Source organism: Hylobates moloch, unplaced genomic scaffold (assembly GCF_009828535.3).
Source record: "Hylobates moloch isolate HMO894 unplaced genomic scaffold, HMol_V3 SCAFFOLD_1, whole genome shotgun sequence".
NCBI classification, from domain to species: domain Eukaryota; kingdom Metazoa; phylum Chordata; class Mammalia; order Primates; family Hylobatidae; genus Hylobates; species Hylobates moloch.
Window position 1 is genome coordinate 215,846,863 of NW_026652276.1, and position 20,172 is coordinate 215,867,034.

General features: G+C 40.3%; 1 protein-coding gene across 6 annotated transcripts in view; it reads left to right on the forward strand.

Annotated features, from left to right (window-relative positions):
- CALD1 (caldesmon 1) overlaps window positions 1-20,172 on the forward strand; it is a 193,905-nt gene that overhangs the window by 91,895 nt on the left and 81,838 nt on the right. The window lies entirely within an intron of this gene.

The following is a 20,172-nucleotide window of genomic DNA, read 5'->3' on the forward strand; positions in this document are numbered from 1 at the left end:
AATTTTTTTTTCGCTTTTGGTAATATTGATTTTTCTTCACTATGATCATATGTTACTTTATTTAAAGCCAAATAAAAATTAAGACAATTTGCTGTTTTGAAAAAAAATAATTCTATGGCCCTATGCAGTATACCTGAGCCCAGATGGGAGAAGACTTAACTTCTCATTGAATTTAGGGAACTAAAAGAAATATTTCATCCTTGATCTGGAGGGCAGTTACCAACTACGGAAATAGAATGGCTCCAAAGCTCGGAGCTGCAGATTCATTCACTTACTCTCAACACATTTTTACTGGGCATCTATTCTACTACAAGCTCTATTTTAGGTACCGAGAATAGACCCACGGAGTAACAGTGTTGGGAAGTGTGTGCTTAATGCCTTTCAACCTATCTAAAACCAAGAAAATATCAAGAAATTATACTTTTATATTCTCAAACATAACATGTACCCCGTATGGGTTCAAACTTATTAAAGATGACCCACAGCCTTTGTACACTTCACCCCTGCAGACAGTGTGGGGGATGGGGTATACTACAGAGAAGAGAAAGTCCATTGACTTTCCTTACCCATAAAAACTTTCCAAATAAAAATACCCTGTTATTTTTATTTAATTAGTATTGAGTTTGCCAGATGCAGTTTTACTTTGAAATGATAAACAATTTAAAACTTGTACTTTTACCCGGTGCTATAACCACAGATTAAAATAAAGCGAATTTTTACACATTTTATTCTTCAGAAATAGACCTTTTCAAAGACTATTTTGCAAGCTGATTGCAGGCTTTGTGCCATGCTGGCTTGCGTGTGCTTGGGACTGGCATTTATTCACTGCATCCGAGCTGTCCTGAGACTCTGTCATCCACATATCTCCTTCTAAGGGTTTTAGCCCGGTTCACTCCAAATGACCTTGACTGCAAACGTAGTGCATCAAAAACATTCTTCCAGCTGGGCGCAGTGGCTCATGCCTGTAATCCCAGCACTTTGGGAAACTGAAGTGGGAGGTCAGGAGTTCGAGACCACCCTGGCCAACATGGAGAAACCCCGTCTGTACTAAAAATACAAAAAGTAGCTAGGCGTGGTAGTGGGTGCCTGTAATCCCAGCTACTCTGGAGGCTGAGGTAAGGAGAATTGCTTGAACCTGGGAGGCAGAGGGTGCAGTGAGCCGAGATTACGCCACTGCACCCCAGCCTAAGCAACAGAGTGAGACTCGGTCTCAAAAAAAAAAAAAAAAAGTTCTTCCTTCTTTGTCTTGCCCCTTAGCCTGTGCAACTTTTATGCCATTACCTCGTCCTTCTTTATCTTCTATTTGGCTTTCTCACTCTGAGTTCTTGAGATAAGGTCTTTAGATTTGGCAAAAAGGAAGGAAGTACTTCATTTTGTCATAAAAAGAAATACAGATGTTGAATACCTACAAAATGCAAGATACTATACCAAACCATAGGAATCAGTGGTCACCAGTAGAGATAGTATCCCAGTAGTCACTAAGCTCCTATTCTAAGGGAATTAGTAACTTTAGAGCAATCGTGACCAAAAGAGGGAAAAAAAAATTCAGTAGGCAGAATGGAATGAGCAGGTAATCAGTGAAAATCCTTAATGCATTGTTTCTAAGCAAAAGGCACTATTTGCTCACATCTCAAATTAAACTATATTTTAAAAGCCATTACTCATTTGAACAAATAGATAAAAGCTTAGTTTTGCTGTTTATTATCCTCCACCAATCTCATGGGAGTAAAAACTTAAATAGATACATTCTGGCCGGATGTGATGGCTCACTCCCGTAATCCTAGCATTTTGGGAGGCCAAGGCAGGCAGATCACTTGAGGTCAGGAGTTAGAAACCAGCCTGGCCAACATGGTGAAACCCTGTCTGTACTAAATACACACACACAAAAAATTAGCTGGGCATAGTGGCTGGTGCCTGTAATCCCAACTACTCAGGAGGCTGAGGCAGGAGAATCACTTGAACCTGGGAGGCAGAGGTTGCAGTGAGCCACGATCATACCACTGCACTATAATCTGGAAAAAAAAAAAAAAAAAAAAAAAGCTATATTCTGCTTCCCTTTCTGTTTCTTTTATTTCAATCCCTCTCCTCTGCCTTCATCTCTGTATTCCTCGGTGCACCTTCATGTGCCTCTTCCCCGGTCCACGTGCATCTTCATCAACACTTGATTTGTTTGTTTCTATGTCTCTTCCCATCTGCACTCCTAATCTGTCTGCTCTGGATTATGTGTGGATGTGCTGTTGCATCACCAGGAAATACATACTTCTGACCAGGAAAGAGGGAGACAGAAACCCAGTTCTCTTCCTGTTCAGCAAGTACAAAAAAGTGCTAGACATTTTATGTGTGTCTAGCAAAGATGGACCGCCGCCGGCCCCAGAATTAGCTATGTCTGAATGGAACATTTATGCTCTATGTGAATGAGGCAACCCCAAGACATATAATGATGGGAGGTGGTGTAGTTGGCAGTTAAGGGCATGAGCTTTAACACTGGGCAGCTGTAGTGTCAAATCCCAGCTCTGCCACTTATTAACTATGGGATCTACCAAATTATTCAATCTTTCAAATATCTTGTATCCTCCTTTACAAAATGGGGGTAATAAAAGTATCCAGCTAACTGGGTTTTTGTGGGGATGTAAAAAGCTAATACAAGAAAGTATTAACACAGTGTTATTCATCTAATAAACATTCAATAAACTCATTATTATTATTATCTAATTTGATTCTCTAAACATGGAAATAAAAAATAAAAATATGAAAGGCTTGTGGATTGTTTTGCACATCACAGACGGTACAAGAACCATAGGCAAGATGAAAGGCAGGAATTCGTGACTGACTGAAGAGCTTTGAGTGGCTGTGATCAGTAACAGTTTTTGAGGAAAGACTGTATTGTCTCAGCTGGAAGAATTAGCACCAGTTTAAGTTATTTTTAAAAATTTGGCCGAAAAAATTTGGCCAAAAGAATATTGGGCTATGGTGTATTTTCTTTTTTTCTTTGTTTTTCTGTTTTTGTTTTTGTTTTTGTTTTTTGAGATGGAGTCTCACTTTGTCGGCCAGGCTGGAGTGCAGTGTTACCATCTCGGCTCACTGCAATCTCCGCCTCCCAGGTTCAAGTGATTCTCCTGCCCCAGCCTCTCGAGTAGGCACACGTTACCACACCCAGCTAATTTTTGTATTAATTAGAGATGAGGTTTCACCATGTTGGCCAGACTGGTCTCAAACTCCTGGCTTCAAGTGCTCCACAGGCCTCAGCCTCCCAAAGTACTGGGATTACAGGCATAAGGAGCTGTGATGTATTTTCTGAAAAACCAGCAGTGATGCTTTTATCCATGAGAAAATCTCCAGCAGACATACTTGGCCAACACTGGGCTTGGTTCCCCAACAAACGGCTCTCTCACTTTCCAAGATGTGCTCATTACGTTCCCAGCATCTGCTTTCTGCACCCAACATGAGTTCCTCTCACTGATCAGAAGAAAGGCCCCTATTGTAGAGTTACGTTATCAGATTCAGAAGCTCACAGACATAAATAAAGGGAATGAAAACACTTGCTGTTGTCATCATTCATACATTTTTATGGGCCTCTGAAATAGCTTGATGATTAGACATTTGAAAGTAAATATTTTTACTACACTATAAAAAGAAGCAATTTTTTAAAATCCATAGGGTCTCTAAAGTCCTCTCCCAGAATTGTGTCACTGAGACTTTTTTACATGATCTAATAGAAACAGCCAATTAATGATTATACAACATACACCCCCTCACACATGCAAACATACACACTTATTGAAAATGCTTAGCATCAGGACCTTGACATTTTTGAATAAAATCTTTTAAAATGAAATTTCTGTTATTTTATCATCAGAACATTATTTTCCATTAAGAAGTTAAATACAATATTCCTTTGAAGCTATCTAAATTATCAAAGTAGCTAGATTTGCTCAAAATTTACCATCAGTTCTCTCAGAAAATTGATCACTCCAGGGGGCAAAAGAAAGTTAGAATTTGCCATCTAGTTTTTTACTTTTATTTTTTATTTTTTGTAGAGATGTGGTCTCGCCATGTTGTGCAGTCCAATCTCAAACTCCTGGACTCAAGCAATCCTCCCACCTTGGCCTCCCAAAGTGCTGAGGTTACAGGCGTGAGTCACCACATACTTTCAAATTAAAAGATCTGTCACTGGGCACGGTGGCTCACGCCTGTAATCCCAACACTTTGTGAGGCTGAGCCAGGTGGATCACCTGAGGTCAGGAGTTCGAGACCAGCCTGGCCAACATGGTGAAACCCCATCTCTACTAAAAATACAAAAAATAAGCTGGGTGTGGCAGTGGGCGCCTGTAATCCCAGCTACTCAGGAGGCTAAGACAGAAGAATTGCTCGAAACCAGGAGGTGGAGGTTGCAGTGAGCCTGCCCATTTCCTGGGCAACTGCACAAAGCAGTTATGTGGCAATGAGACAGCCAGGTAGGAGGGAGTCCCTGGAGAAGCTCCAACCAGCCTGCCCACTGAGGTGGAGCCTCAGGAAGTTCACGAGGTTTGCAGGTGGGAGGAGCCTGGCCCCGCCTCTTCCTGTGCGGAACGGGGCATTCAAATGGCGGGTGGGAATCGCTCTAGCAGAGGGACTCCGGCCTTGGGAGAGTCACTGTTTCCCCCTTTACTTCCTTTTCACCCAATGAAATCCTGCTTTGCTCACCCCTTAAACCATCTGTGGGCCCAAATTTTCGTGGCCGTGGGACAGACAAGAACCCTGTCTTTAGCTGAACTAAGGAAAGTCCTGCAACAGCAATAGACTAAACAAAGACTACTGTGCCTAGTTGAACTATTTTTTATGCTTCAGGTAAATTGCTTAGATAAGGCACAGTCATTGTTTTGTTTGCCCTCAGAAAATCTCCTGGGTTCTTCCCATTTAACAGAAAAGTAGAAACAGAGAAGATCGAGTTTCCCTGCTTAAGGCAAAGAAGGCTGTTGATATGACTATTCTTGACTTTTCACTGGACTTTTTTCAATAAGACTGTACATCATTAGGACAGGGACTTACTCACATCATCACTCTTAAAAACTTAAGGCTGTCTCTGACCTTATGAATCATCTTCCGCAGGGGAACGTTATGTATTCAGTTTTGGACCACACACTATTTTTGAGGCACTGATGAAAGCTCTGGACCCTCCTCCAAGAAAAATGCACATATGCACCCACCAAACTTGGCACTTACATTCAGTGGCATCATGAACCTCCGTCCGCAGACCTCCTGGGGGCCAATGCCTTCTGGCCAAGAATCCCTGATCTAATGAATTTTAAAACTGCCTGTTAAATATTAAGAAACTCAAGCCTAGGAGACATATCCCCTTAAGATCACCCAGCTAAGCTGTTTGCATAGTGTGGGCCCCTGGACAAACAAAGCCATCCTGATCTTGCTGTATGTAAAAAAGTCTATGGCTATTGATTAGGAAAACAAAGCATACTTTTGGAAAAGAGTGTATTCTACAAGGTACTGCATATAGAGTGCTTTCTAAAACTTAAAAACCGTTTATGGATAATATTTCTAAATAAAGGAGATTAGGTCAGATTACAGTGAATAAAGTGAAAAACAAAGAAAGATGAGTGGATAGGCAGAATGATACCAGTTAATTGTCAGGAACTGGGAATCAAACTTTGGCATCTTTGTCAACAAGGACAAAAAAACTATGGTGATTTACTACAATCCCATTTTCCATCAATTTTGGAAGACTTTTATTTGGTATATGCTGTGTTAGCATGATTTCTTCAAACAAAGCTTAATTATGAAACTAAGTTATGTAGGATTTCTCCATTCTTACCAGTTTTTAGAAAATTCATCAAATGACTTTTCTCTCTAAATATGAAAAAGATAAGAACTGATTTGATTGCTAACAGAGAAGCTTAATATTTTACATTTATCACTACTATCTTTGGGGAGGATGGGACAGATTTGGAGTGGGACAGGTGCCTTTCAGAGAGTAGGATCTAGAGTCATGAAGACTTAGATTCAAATCCCAGAATCCCAGCTGGATTCTCAAGGGTGGTTCTACTCCGCCTCTCTCAGCCCATTTCATCAAGTGGAAAACGGCCATCGAAACAGTTCTTCCTTATAAGGTTTAATGCAGATTATAAAGCACTTAGTAGTTCCTAAAACATGATTAGTGCTCAGTCTATTACCTCTTGTTGCTGTTTTTCTGCTGGCTGAAGGACATGGTAAGAAAGGCGCGCTCAGAAAAGCCCTCTCTGGGGTCACCTCTGAGGAAACTCAGCCTTTTGGCAGCTACCATCTGGGGTAACACTGAACAAGGTTCAACTCCATGTGTCAGATGGCTCAGTGTCTAATCTTTTCTCTGTTTCAGATCTGTTTTAGCAGCTACCTTGAAAGTGATGGGAGAATTATGGATATAAAGGTCTCCCTATAAAAAGAAAATTTACCTTTTTATTATTAAGAGTTCTTTTCCATTTTCCCTACTTGTTTGAAATCAAGACAAGAGCATATAATAGTCTGGTACATATCAAGGTCTTTGTCACAATGATATATACATATGTGTGTGTATGTATATAATTTAATTAATCATGTATGGTCAGCTCTCCGTACCTGAGGATTCAACCAACCCAGATAAAAAATGTAGTTAGGCCTACCGTGGTTGCATCTGTGCTAAACATGTACATACTTTTTTCCTTGTCATTAATTCTTAACAATACAGTATAACAACTATGTACATAGCATTTATATTCCCCTGCTGATACTGAGAGATGACTATATTTAAAATACTTTTTGCCTTGTGAAATTATCATTTCTTTTTTCATATTGCATAATCTATGGTTTCATTACCATTAAAGCATCAACCAGAAGCTTCTCAATGCCAACATTATATATAAATGTTGTAATAATAACATAAGGAAAATCATATGCCTAATTATTACAAAATGATTTTGAAAAACTGTATCTCAAATTACTAATTTATTCATTTTAATTATGAAAAAACTGATGCATACAAAGTAATCCTATGTAATACATATGGAAGTTCTAACTCATCCTAATGTGTATCCTATAAACTCACCATACAGCCTAAGACCTAGAACATTTCCAATGCCCCAGGCTCCTCTCCAATCCCTTCCCTTCACCTCCCCACCCACAGAAGTAACCAGTGTCCTGAATAATTCATTTATTTTAAAATAAAATTTGAAATGAGATCATACGAATTTAGGTACTAGCTTCTCTAGGGCCCTGGGATCCAGGCATTCCAAAGATTCTCTCCAGACTCTCAGGTAAAGGTGTCAGTGAGAGCCCACTTCCCTGAGAGGGCAAGAAGTTTGTCTTTCTAAACACACAGGACAGGCTGGGCATGGTGGCTCCTGCGTGTAATGTCAGCACTTTGGGAGGCTGAGGCGGGCAAATCACTTGAAGTCAGGAGTTTTAGACCAGCCTGGCCAACATGGCGAAACCCCTTCTCTACTAAAAATACAAAAATTAGCCAGGCATGGTAGTGGGCGCCTGTAATTCCAGCTACTGGGGAGGCTGAGGCAAGAGAATCACTTGAAACCAGGAGGCAGAGGTTGCAGTGAGCCGAGATCGCACCACTGCATTCCAGCCTGGGTGATAGAGCGAGACCCTGCCTCAAGAAAAAATAAAAATAAAACAACAGGTGCTGGAGAGGATGTGGAGAAATAGGAACACTTTTACACTGTTGGTGGGACTGTAAACTAGTTCAATCATTGTGGAAATCAATGTGGTGATTCCTCAGGGATCTAGAACTAGAAATACCATCTGACCCAGCCATCCCATTACTGGGTATATACCCAAAGGACTATAAATCATGCTGCTATAAAGACACATGCACACGTATGTTTATTGCGGCACTATTCACAATAGCAAAGACTTGGAACCAACCCAACGATAGACTGGATTAAGAAAATGTGGCACATATACACCATGGAATACTATGTAGCCATAAAAAATGATGAATTCATGTCCTTTATAGGGACATGGAGGAAACTGGAAAACATCATTCTCGGTAACTATCGCAAGGACAAAAAACCAAACACTGCATGTTCTCACTCATAGGTGGGAATTGAACAATGAGAACTCATGGACACAGGAAGGGGAACATCACACTCTGGGACTGTTGTGGGGTGGGGGGAGGGGGGAAGGACAGCATTAGGAGATATACCTAATGCTAAATGATGAGTTAATGGGTGCAGCACACCAACATGGCACATGGATACACATGTAACAAACCTGCATATTGTGCACATATACCCTAAAACCTAAAGTATAATAAAAAAAAGAACTAGAATAAAAGTTATATAAATCAGAGAATAAACAATTTCTTATATTCAGAAAAAAAAAAGAAAAAAGAAAAATAAACCACAAGATAAATGTTCTTATGCTGTCTAAAGCTGTAAGAAGTATACAATGTGAACAAAGAATTCTCATCAAAATAAAATAAAAATACAGGCCAGGTGCAGTGGCTCACTCCTTTGGGATCCCAACATTTTGGGAGGCTGAGGTGGGAGGATCACTTGGGCCCAGAAGTTTGGGACCAGCCTGAGCAACATAGGAAGACCTCATCTCTACAAATAATAATAATAATAAATAGCTGGATGTGGTAGTGTGTGCCTGTAGTACCAGCTACTCTGGAGGCTGAGGTGGGAGGATTACTTGAGCCTGGGAGTTCAAGGCTGCAGTCAGCTGTGAGCCATGATTGCACTACTGCACTCCAGCCTGGACAACAGAGGGAGACCTTGTCTCAAAAAAAAATGTAATGAAAGCTATCCAATACTTATATTGAACCTCTCTCTTTTGCCCTATGGTTTTCTCATTGGCCAGCAGGAGTGACAGATCTGCATTTGCAGCTGTCATTTGGTCAGGTGGAACTGGCATACAGAAATGATGACTTCAATTGCTTTCAAGTCTTCCAAGGAAGTTCTTGACCTTTATTATCCCAAAGGTCCCTAAATGGTGCTACAAGAAAGTACCACAGGGCATGAAACATGAGCATGTTGGACCAATGCTGTGGCTGTGTAAGTGGGCTGTGTAAGTGGATTCTCATTCATCTGTGAATCAGGTTAAAGAGGAATCATGTGCATATTTTGTGAATAAAATCAGTTCTTTCCACTAGTTTGCTACCTAATGAGCACTATTCATCAGCATGTGGAAAATCAGTTTTTAGCCTATCCTAAATCTGCATTAATGCAGACTGTTTTTGAATTTTTCATCATTTATTCAGGAACATTAGTGAAGTACAACTTTGAATTACTTATAAATAAAGGTTTTGGTTAGCATGTTAAATATGTAAGCTACATTCCATGGCTTAGTTTTTAAATACTGGAGAGTACAACTTTTTTAAAACCTTTTAAATAACTTTAAAAACATTCACTTACATTGAACAGCTTAAATTGTTAATTATAAATCATTTTTATGTATTCACCACTTGAATAAGCTTCTAATGTTTTGCTAGTGTGGTGGAAGTTACCAGGTAGGTAGACTTGAACATTTTTCAAAATTAAATTTCTTTTAAGGTATTTTATAATTTTTACTGGCCTTCCTTCTAGTTGATCTATTTTAGTGAGGCCTGACATTGCATTTGAGATGAGTACCATTGACTAGGTTAGAATGTGAGGGCTTATTTTCCATTTTAATAACTCCCTACATCACATACAGTTCCTTTGTTGGGATAAAAATCTCAGTAAAGTACACATCGGTCACTATAAATAGCAGCTACAAGCCTGTACATTCAGGAGAGTCTCCAGAGAGTGTATTTTAAACCCCACATTGTTTAGAATAGGAAATTCTTCCAATGTTCATATTTTCCATTGTGGGTGACATGGACTATCCCATGTCACATCTTCACTGGCTTCTGTTTTCCTGTACCATTTAGGAACTCAACTGATGGTTTCCAGCAGATTGTTCAATATGTGCTTTTTATTTTTCTAAGGGTAGCCTGGGTCTTTTTGTCCAGTGGGAATTTTGCATGCTTCATGGGGCTCTCCAAATAAAAGCTAGATAACTCAGAGCCGGCACCAGCAACTAGGTAATGAAAGAGTCCTTTATTTCTGGAGCTAGTAGCACTACTGTGCCCGCTTAGAATAACAGCAGTCAACCCATTTTTTATTCCCACAGAAAACTTTACACTGTTGGAAGGTTTTCTGGAGGTGGGGGGAGACTCAAGAGACTAATATGAAAAATAACTGAGTAAGAAGTGAGCAAATAAACAAGCAGGATGAGGTGATGGGTTATCAGGCTGATTCAAAGACAAGAAGCATCATCAGGTCTAATCACACTGCATCTCTCCCAAGGCATGATTGACAGCTACAGTACATGTATATATCTGCCCACTTCTTCCTTGAACAATTCTTCTGTTTCTCTAATCAAAACTGTTGTGTAGATCTTGATCTTTTTTTAGTGGGGGTTCATTTGGGGGATCTAATATTCCCTCACTATTTGTCCTTTGATGAAGAAGATGAGAAAGGACCTATTATTAAGGGGCCTTGCGCAAAAATTGTGATGTAGAAAGAACTGATATCTGATACCTGTCCTTCCTGCTGCTACCTTTTAACATCCTTTAACTCTTCCTATCTAAGCATGAGAGTGTATTTTCCCTGAGCCAGCATCTTCATAGCATATCCTGGCTACCTAGGGATTATCATTGCTACAGATGTTCAATGGCTTTTGAACTGAACAGAATGAAGTTTTTTGAAACTCTAGGTTGAGGCCGGAGAGAAATTCCCAAGTCCTTTAGTCCCTAAGTGCCTCACGTCATATAAGTGATGTCTCATTGTGGCATTGTCAGAGGTATGGTAGAGCTGAAATCAGAGACATATGCCCTTCAGAAAGGTGTCTGTTTTCCATGAGAACTCTACCTGAAATGCAGAATTACTTCTAGAAGACAGATTCTGGTGTCCAGTTGGGTTATGTCATCAGAAATTAACATACACTCTCTTTCCTATGTTCTCTGAAAGGGGGTTGGAAGCCCAAATCATTGGACCCAGGCTTGTAGAGCAACATGTCCAAGAGCACACAGTCAGTGGCAGGGTCAAATCCGGAAACCTTGTCATTTTCTCCAACTCTGGCACTTTTTTTCTTTGCATCATGCGAGGCCCCACTCTCAATTTATTATCACATTAGAGCTAAATGTCCTCTAACTCCTGCTGAAGAGACTGCCTTTTAAATCAAGGATAAAAGAAAAGACACTGGATAAAAGTTCAGCGGATCAGGGCTTCCTTATCTATAAGAGAGAACTAACACTTCTCAGGGTGGCTGAGAAAATTAAGCAAGATATAGAAAAAATGTCGTCGAAAGTATAAAGGTTAAAGTATAAAGGGAAAGTATAAAGGATAAACGCATGACATACGTTGATCATGTTGAAGTGCCTGTGTGATTACATTGGATTTACTTCTATATTAACTGTATGTAGAGTTGCAGGTTTCATGCTGGTCGTGTGCTGTGTTTGAAAGGAATTTTCACACTTCTCACCCTGCTGCCTTATGCTAGCTGACTGGCTGTCAGGCATTCTAGTCTTTCAAAAATCAGATGCTGAGAAAACACAATGAAATAAAATGTCACCTGTCACTCTCCCTAGAGCCTGTCACCTCTGGAGAGGGCTTAGGACTTCAATTGCAGATTAGAAGAACCAAAGCCATTTTATTTTCCCTTTTCCTCTAGTTGTGAATTGAGGAGAAAATGCAGACGATTTAAAATTCTGGCTTTATCCCTATCAGAAGGAAACTGTGCTGTGCTTACTAGGAGAACCCTACTCCCACCTTGGGTCTTACATAGCACTTTTTACATATGTTAATTATTATCCTCTATTTTATATGTTTATTTGTTCTCGTATCTGTTTTCTCCACCAAATTGAAAGCAACTGTAGATCAGAAACTACATCTTACTCACTTTTATTTCCCCAAGACCAGCATACAATGCTGAATGAACGCTAATGCTTGTGTATCAAGGCACAACTGTGACAAATTTGCTAAGCTACTTGTGAGGGAGGCAGAAATGTTAGTGACACTCGTTGTGTCTTCTGAATACTGACACCATCAATACCTCTCCTGGAGTTTCATCACTCCTCTGCTGAGCCTTCCAGCCACTGCGATTTCAACTCCATATCTTTTCTCTAGAGAAATGAAGAGATTTATCTCATGTATTTTTTTGATTATTAAGGATAATTGGACCTTTACAACATATAATTTTGACCACTTATGCTTAGTTAGTTGCATTGTGGAGGCAACTTACATTAATATGGTAAGAGTTCATTTCCTTTTGTTGGCCTATTTGCTCTGGTACTCAAGCCCTTGGTATATTTGCAATTAGTATCTGCATTATAAATCAGATAATCATCAAATTACAGGGTTTATGCCAAACATACAGGAGTCCAACAGTGAACAAACTGTATAATCAAAAATTTCTCTAATGAAAGATCAGGCTTGTGGTCAGGAGGAGTAAAGTATCCAGTTAATCCCAGAAGAATGGGCAGAAGTAGGATAAGGGTGGGGCCAATCTCTGGCATGTATTTATCAACATTCTTTCTGATAATAGAATGTTTAGCATACGGTAGAATGGAGTGTTTAACATACGAGTTGAGTTCAAAGTTTAGATTTCAAATGGTAAATGGTTTTCCAATATTGGGATGTAATGATGGATCAAAAAAGAAAAAGAATAAAGTAATACATTAGAGCCCAATACTTTTTAATCAAGATATGAGGACTTAATTATTTTTTTCCAGTAAAGTCGAGCATTTTTATAAATGGTTTATGCTCCTTGAGTAGTACTATTTGCAAGAAGGAGGAGGAGTATTTATAAATGGAGTTTCTTTATCGTAAAATACACCCTTTGGTTAATTTGTTAACATAAAATTTGTAATTAAAATAAAGTTAATGAACTGGAACTCTCAAAGTACATAGACCCAGAAGCCCAATAGAATAGCCTCAGAAGGCTTAATTTTTTATTCTTTCAGCTTACCTTTCAGCTTAATTTTTGATTCTTAGATCTACTGGGAAAGAGTCAGATGGAAAGGTAATTTGAAGTTATTCTAGAAAGACTCTGAATTCTAAAATGCCTAGGAGAATCTCAGATTACTTCAGCCCTCTCTACTTTGCAACATATTTTAGAAAGCTGAATTCATATTTCAGATCATTGGCTTTCAAATTTGAAGTGACTGTCTGCTATTTTTTTTAAGTATCATCTATTTTATTTTTTGTTGTTGTTGTCTTCATAATGTATTAACATTAAAAAGCTTTCCAGATGGCTTCTGGCTTTTAAATGAGAAAACTGAATTTTTTTTTACTAAATATTTTCCCTTAAAAACCTGCCAGGCTGGTTGTTATTCTATAAATTAGTGAGATTAAAAAAAGGCCCCACTTGCTTTTCCTGTTTTAATCTTAATAAGAGCTTGATTTCACTACTCAATAATGTCAAAGTAAAATAGCATCTTAAAATAGAAAAGCTTTCTTCTCCTACTCTATTTCTTATCTCCTGCCTTAGGCTACCATTATAAAGATATCTAAGACTCTACAGAAGAGCAGTTCTGATAAATACAATGCGTAAGGGTCAAATTGCATTAGGTCTCCCAGATTTGAGCAAGTGGAGTCCAACTGTAATCCACGATATTAGTGAGTGTAAAGAAAGAATGGCCAGTAGAAGCTGGCCGCGGTGGCTCACGCCTGTAATCCCAGCACTTTGGGAGGCCGAGGCGGGTGGATCACCTGAGGTCAGGAGTTCGAGACCAGCCTGACCAACACGGTGAGGTCTCTACTAAAAATACAAAATTAGCCGGGCATGGTGGCACATGCCTGTAATCCCAGCTACCTGGGAGGCTGAGGCAGGAGAATTGCTTGAACCTAGGAAGCGGAGGTTGCAGTGAGCCAGGATCACACCATTGCACTCCAGCCTGGGCAACAAGAGCGAAACTCCGTCTCAAAAAAGAAAAAAAAAAGGAATGGCCAGTAGAAGAAGCCTGCACGTCTGCCAAGTTCAAGACCTGGTTTGGTCCTGGGGATCTAGGAATATCCAAATGAGACAGACCTTGAATCTCAGGGTTGGTTGAGTTTCAGGGTGGTGATATGAGATTTATGGCTTGAATCTCAGAGTTGTGACATGAAACGTATTCTCTCCACTTGGAGAAGTGTTTCCTCACGTCTCCTGTTGGCTTGGGTAAAATATTACCTGTGACGATTTCACCTCCCTTTTGCTCTGACTTCACACTCATGAAGAAGTCTCTATTGACTATGCAGCTTCCTGACATCCTGGCTTGGGGAATGGGAGGTGCCCTGGTTGGAAAATGAGAGTTCTCCAAGCACTGAAGACGGAGGGCATTTATTCTATCTTAATTGGCACTGGAGATGGCATCAGTCTCTTGTGGATCTGTGAGTTCATCAATCTTCCTGGTACCTGTCAATTCTGGACCTCCCAAGATCCAATTTCTGGTGCAGAACTGTTATGAATACTCGAAAAAAAAAAAAAAGGCTAATCTGTAGAAACCTTTGGAAAAACAAGCCAATTGACCTTGGTGCAGCATCTCTACTCCATCGTTGTCCATCTTCACTCCAGAGAAAAAATCACAAGTACTTATTGGCCATCTGCTATATACCTAACACCCTTCTAGGCTGTATCAGGTGCAAAAGTGGTGGTAGGAAATACCCCTTCTGGCAAAAATGTTACACTGTAACTTATTTGGTAAAAACAACTATATACACAGGAACAATGAATAAATAAGACTCTGTGTATTTGTATTTATCCATATATTTCTTTCTTTCTTTCTTTTATTTTTTTATTTTTTTTTGAGACAGCGTCTCACTCTGTCACCCAGGCTAGAATACACTGGTGTGATCTCGGCTCACTGCAGCCTCCGCCTCCCAGGTTCAAGTGATTCTCGTGCCTCAGCCTCTGGAGGGGTTACAGGCGTGCACCACCATGCCAGGCTAACTTTTGTATTTTTAACAGAGACGGGGTTTCGCTATGTTGGCCAGTCTGGTCTCTAACTCCTGACCTCAGGTGATCCTCCTGCCTCGGCCTCCCAAAGTGCTGGGATTACAGGTGTGAGCCCTGAGGCCCGGCACCATACATTTATTTCTATCTATAGATCATAATCAAGTGCTGATCCCAGTCAGATGTTATTACAAAATATAACAGAACCTAATAAAGCATTATTATATAATGTAAATAATAAGCACAACACCTAAAGTATCTGAAACACATAATGGATTATTTCTCTAGCAATAGGAGCAATATGCTTTCATCCAGGTCTGACCACCCCCCAAAAAGAAGGAAATTAATATTTTTTAAGACTTTATATGATATCGCTGGAAAAAAATCTGGATTCGATTCCAGCTATAAAAGCCATGTGTAAATTTAATATCCAGATGCATAAAGTGGACACCCACAAATAAATTTATGATTGTGGAAATATTTAGACACTTTGAACAAGAGTGGTACACACTGAGAATTCTGTGGCTTATGAACTATTATGCTTCCTTTGAAGATTTGACCTTTTCTTCTGCACTGGAATTATCTCCTGAGTCCTTATAATAATTTCCTTCACAACCTGTACCTATGAACAACAAATCTACATTCTAAAATATAGCACTATGGCCTAGATTCAGTTTCTTATGGGTAGAAATCACATTCTTCATGTACACACTTCTTTCCTAGAATTATATAAAGCGGATATTATTATTATCATTTTCACTGAGACCAGAATCAGAATTTTGTAGATGTGCACCAGCCACCATTCAGTCAAGAAATTGTTAGAGCCCTGCTATTTCCAAGCACTGTTTATTGTTTTAAAGATACGTTTCAAGTTGGAGGGCAGAAAGGTGTTAGAGGCATGATCCTTTTCAGATAGAAACTTTTCAGGAAAAGAAAATAGTCCAGTTGTTTAAAAAACCCTGGATTTTAAAAAGAGCTTAGAGAGTCGGCCTAAGTAATTGGTGCAAGACAGTTTAAACAGAAACAGGGAGTCTCACAGCAAGTTGGCTGGAGGGGCTGACTCATACATTGCAACATAATTATTTCTCAAATAACATGCAAACAAGAATGGGCTCGAGCTTTCTGATCTCTCTCTCCCTAACAAGATAAATTAGAAAGAAATAAAGTCAAATCCAGGAAGACTTCATAGAGGTAAGGCCAGGAACTTGTTCTTAAAGAACCACTAGAATTCAGAGAAGCAAAAGGAGTAAGAGTGGGCACAGGACTTACAAAGCAATTCATTTGGAGAAGAAAAAAGAAAAAGCAAAAACCCTGGATGTAGCACAAAACTGAATGAATGATCTCTCTAAGAGATGCTATTATCAATGTGAAAATGATGTTAGGATGTGTTAACAGGAACGTGGCAGGCAGCACTGGGACTTCAGCCAGGCCTTGGTCAGCTTTTATTATGTCCAATTTTGGTTTCCCATTTGAAGAGTTGTTATAGTCAGGCTGATATTAAAAGGATGGAAAATAGGCATTGGCGTCTAGCCTAGAAAAGACGAGACTAAAGGATGACTTAATACCTGTGGCCCTCATAGAGATAAGTAGGTTTCTATTTCAGCAACAGGAAATCTAGTTTGATAACAGGATAAATTGAGCGTGAGAGTGATTAAACACTGGGACCTTGATCACAGGATGTCACCTACTGAAGTATAGTTCTTTAGCTCTACTGCTTTCAGAGTACTGTTCACTTTCTGTCTTGTAATAGAATTTTTGTATACATGTCTTATCTCCCGTTGGGACTGCCCTCCTTATCTTTGCATCCCCCACAGCACTTAGTGCAATGACTTGCTTGTAGTAAACATTCCAATAGTGCTAAGCGAAGCAAAGCAAAAAGGAATTGCTGGGACAAAATAAAACTACATGGTCACCATTATAAGGCCAATAAGACAGTGTCACAACCCAAGCCCCTATTACAGGCCTAGAGATAGATGAGGCAAAGAATAATTAAGAAATGTGTATCAGCATAGGCCACGAGGATGCTGGTGAAGAACCATTGGAAGACTAAGATGAGGAGGAGTAAACTGTGATTTTTCCACAGCAGCCCCTACATTCAATATCACAGGACATTACAGAGCAATATAGTTTAAGTGAACATATTCAACACCATGGCGGGGGCAGGGGATGGGAGATGCCATCAGCTATGAGGGGAAGACTATGAGAGGCCAACAGAAAGGAGGAAAGAGACATTGCCTTTGAATACGTAAACTCCTTTACCTACATTCCTGTTCACCTTGGGGTGGGGGAACCGCTATCTAGGCAAGATTTTTTGCCTAGTTCTAAGAGTACAGAGCCTATGAATTTCTTCATAAGAAAATTTATCTCCAACAGCCTTTTCAAACATCCCCTTTGTACTACTGGAACTGCTGCCTCCCTAGTGGTAGATTTCCCTTAGGTTTATGTGAGTTTCTGTAGGAAGTGAATGGCTCTGTGCATGTTGTGTGTGTGCATGTATGCGTATGCATGCATGTGTGTATATGTGTGTGTGCCTGTGTGTGCATGCATGTCTGTATGTGTGTGCATGTGTGTGTATGCATGCATGTGTGTATATGTATGTGTGCATGTGTGTATGCATGTATGTGTGTATATGTGTATGTCCATGCGTGCGTATGCATGCATGCATATATATGTGTGTGCCTCTGTGTGCATGTGTCTGTATGTGTGTGCGTGTGTATGTGTGTGCATGTGTATGTGTGCTCATGTGTATGTGTGTGCATGTGTGCATATGCATGCATTCGTGTATATGTGTGTGTGCCTGTGTGTGCATGTGTGTCTGTATGTGTGCATGTGTATGTGTGTGCATGTGTGTCATAAGTGCATTGGGGCTTGTGCACAGCGCTTCCCACATACCTCTCTTTTCCCTAGGGAATTGTTCCAAGGTAGAAGCTGTTCTTAAACAACCGCTGCAGACTCTAAAGTCTGGAACAGATCATGTGGTCCGGTCTCCTACCTCCATGAAGTAAAGTTATTTTTCAAAAATCATATTTTCTTAATAAAGGACCACCCTGTGGTGGGAGCTGTTCCTTTCTATTACACTGACCTCCCTCAAACCTTCCCAGCCCAGAATCTCTTTGATGAAAAATTAAACAATAAAGTGTCCAGAAACAAAGGATACTATGAGTAATCTCAGAGTGGCCCAGACTTTCATTTTTCCTAGTAAAAGAGTCCTGAAGCATAATCAAATTCATGATACCTATTATCTTGCTGAAGGATGACTGGCCCACTTGTTCATGGTGCCAATGAATAGTCATTAGTTCACTTCTCAGAGACACCAGTTCTGGCAGCTGGACACTGGGTACCATTCTCTGCTATGCAGTGAACGCACACAGGCCTGTAGGTCTCTGCAGGACCAGAACACTGTGCACAAATAACCTTTAGATTGTTATTTCTCAATCCTCTTACCTTGCCTCTCCAGCCCCAGCCACCAGGTCTCAGAGGACTCTTGGAAGCACTTGCCTAGCCCAGCCCTGCTCTCAGCTCGTGATTCACTTGTTATCTCTATGCATCTTCCCGCATTGCCTGTCTTTCATTGGCCTTTGTGTTCTTCCTGTTCCCAGAGAGTGTTTGAACCAGGTCCAAGACTCACTTCTCTCTTCACTGTTCCGATGTCAGTACCCTACCAGGTAGCATGAGCTATAACTAGGTTTTACTATCACAAACTGAAGACAGACAGCCACTTCCCAAATGCATGCCCCTAATAACAAAGGAGGGTGTGTGCTGTTTCCCTTTCCCTCTTTTGGCAATTAGGGAAATAGCCTGGTGGACATCCTGTGTACAGCTGGCAATTAGCGCACTTTCTGTACATGGATTCTGCACATGAGTGGAAGATTACTAAATTCTTGCTCTCCTCCCTGGAGAATACTGGCCAGTATTCCATTTTATGAACCTATTCTGAATATGCCAAAACTATACTTGTCACCTCGGAATTGGGGTGGGGGCTGGGGAGGAGGGAATCAGGAGGTGATAGCTTTCTCGCACAGCTGCGACAAATAACTACAAACTTGGTGGCTTTAAACAACACAACTTATTAGGTACAGTTCTATAGGTTAGATGTCTGACACAGGTCTCATTGGGCTAACATCAAGGTGTTAGCAGGGCTGCGTTCCCTCCTGGAGGCTCCAGGGAAGAATCCATTTCCTTGCCTTTTCCAGCTTCTAGAGGAAGTCACATTCCCAGGTTCTTGGACCCCCTCTCCATCTTCAAAGCCATCACCAGTCTAACTGTCTTTCCACCCTGAAGATATAGCGCCCCTAACCACAGCTGGAAAGGGGTCTCTGATTTTAAAGAGCCATGTGATTCATTCCAGCACACCTGGATAATCCAGGATGCTCTCCCCATCTCAATGCCTTTAATTTCATCACATCTACAAGGTCCCTTTTGCCACACAAATTAACATGTTCTCAGGTTCTGGAGATTTGGGGGAAATGTTATTCCACCTATCATAGAAAACCACTGACTTTTATAAGTAATTGAAGGGAAAAAATTAATTGGGCAAAATTCAGTAGAAAGAGGAACAGCAGAATGCCTCGATACATGTTTCTGTCTCAGTTCTAGAGCGAGAAACTCAAGACAAGTCAGTGTATATTTAAGTCCTCTTGTGTGAAGGCAGATGTATCTCTATTTTTATGGGTGTCTTATGTGCTACTTTCATCAATATATGTTTGGTGATCATATGTGTAATCAGAGATATTTAAATGCATATATTCATAATGATATATGCAGATAATTAAGTTTATTAAACTGTATTTACTCTATAAACTATGACTTCATTTTTTGTTTTGTTTTGTTTTTTGTTTTTTGAGATGGAGTCTCACTCTGTGGCCCAGGTTGGAGTGCAGTGGCACCACCTCAGCTCACTGCAACCTCTGCCTCCTGGGTTCAAGCGATTCTCCTGCTGCAGCCTCCCAAGTAGCTGGGACTACAGGCACCGGCCACCAAGCCTGGGTAATTTTTGTATTTTTAGTAGAGATGGGGTTTTACCATGTTGGCCAGGCTGGTCTCGAACTCCTGACCTTGATCCACCTGCCTCAGCCTCCCAGAGTGCTGGGATTACAGGCATGAGCCACCTCACCTGGCCTATAAAACTATGACTCTGATGACCACATAGTATTTAAGGAAGAAAACAACCAAAATGTTCTAGCTAAAGTGAAGAGAGCTCTTAACCTAACCCAATTAAACTATAAGTTGAACACAAGAGTAGCGGATGCAGTTCAG